The 1,675-nt window shown below is 40.8% G+C and overlaps 1 pseudogene; it reads left to right on the forward strand.

The window, feature by feature from the left end:
* The first annotated feature begins 369 nt into the window (after nucleotides 1-369).
* On the forward strand, nucleotides 370-905 carry LOC102529022 (DAZ-associated protein 2 pseudogene; annotated as a pseudogene).
* Nucleotides 906-1,675: the final 770 nt, after the last annotated feature.

The following is a 1,675-nucleotide window of genomic DNA, read 5'->3' on the forward strand; positions in this document are numbered from 1 at the left end:
GTGAATTATCATTGGTGAATAGTGATGATACATATTTAATCACTGGAGGAAAAAATCAGTTCAAAGACCATAAAGAAAATAAGAAAATATAATAACACTTTCTTTCCATTTGCCTTCCTTCACCACTGCAATTTTCCTGATTTATATATTCTTGGGTTTCTACCAAGCATGGAACTGTGGCAGCATTTTTATTTTCCTTATGTGCCTACTGTAACTCAAATTATTTTTATCAATTCATCATCATTCCATGAAATTCCTCTCATTTTACTTGCATCCCAAGCTGCCATTTTAAGAAAACAAAACAAGGAATTCTCATGTGACACAGAAGTGACTGCAAACAGAAGAGGATTAAAAAAATAACCCTCTGTGATGCCAAGCAGAACCAGATCTGCAGCCACCACGAACAGCAAAGGTCAATATCTAATGCAGCCAACCTAGCCCCTGGAGCCTCCTGGGAATCCTGTGTACACTCAGACCTTGCATTTTCCCCAGGCTCCACCCCATACTGATGCTAGACCTGCTAGCTCAGAGCTCTATCTGTTGTCTGAGTTTGTGCACTAAGAGGCTGCCACAGCCCCCACCATGTCAGCTATAGTTCCTGGCACTTCACTGTATCTTCCCATGACCTTGTCTGTGGCTGTTGGACCTTTAATTTTCACAATGCTCATAGTTTATTATCCAGTTGGTTCCACCTGTCCACCTGGTGCAACAGTGCTGGAGGAAGGAGGGTATAATTCAGGTGCCATATTTGGAACTGGCTCTACTACTGGCAACATCTCTCCTCCTCCAGATGCCTTCCTAATGCTGCTCAGCTGACAGACATGCAAGGAGCCAATGTACTTGTAACTCAGCAGAAGGGAAACTTCTTCATGGGTGGTTCAGATGGGGGCTACAGCATCTGGTGAATAACCAAGGCCACCTCTGTGCTGGGAAAGATATCATATACTTTCAGTACTTTTTACAATCTAACTGCTCTAGTCATATTAACCTTGAGTTGCAGTTTAAACACGTATTGTTGGGGTGCCTTTCTGGTGCCCAAACTTTCAGATACTTTTCAAACTTAATAAGGAATCATGTAATGGTAATAGTACCTTCCTAAAGCATTTTGAGATATGGGATGTATCCATTCATAAAAAGAATGTGAGATGTGAGTGAGGCAGCCCTAAGGATCTTCCTTTACTTCCTCCAGAGTAATACTGTACCATACTGGTCTTTGCTTTTAGTAATAAAACATGAAATTAGGCTTGGAGGGAACTTTGATTTTCCTAGAAATTAAAGTTGCCAAATTATTCTGATTGGTCTTTAATCTCCTTTAACTCTTTGATTTTTATTACTTGTTATAAATGAACTGCATTAATTGTGTGCCTTTTCCTTTCTATCCTTTGCCCCACATCTCACCCTCAACCTTAATTTTCCATTCTTTCCCACCAATCTCCATTGAATCAATGGTGCAGGACAGAAAGCCCGTCAGATTAATTTCCTTCTCTACTTGCACTTCTCCCCACTTGTCATCTTTTAACTAGTCTTTCATAAGGATCCTCTGAAACTCTTTTTGTGCCCCCAACACAGAACCCATTACTTCTGCTTTTGCATCTCCTCAGGCAAAAGTGGAGGGCACCTTTTGGATGTCCTTCAAGCTTGCCTCTTCATACATGAACCAAATCCAAATTTGCTT

Source organism: Vicugna pacos, chromosome 4, assembly GCF_048564905.1.
Source record: "Vicugna pacos chromosome 4, VicPac4, whole genome shotgun sequence".
NCBI classification, from domain to species: Eukaryota; Metazoa; Chordata; class Mammalia; order Artiodactyla; family Camelidae; genus Vicugna; species Vicugna pacos.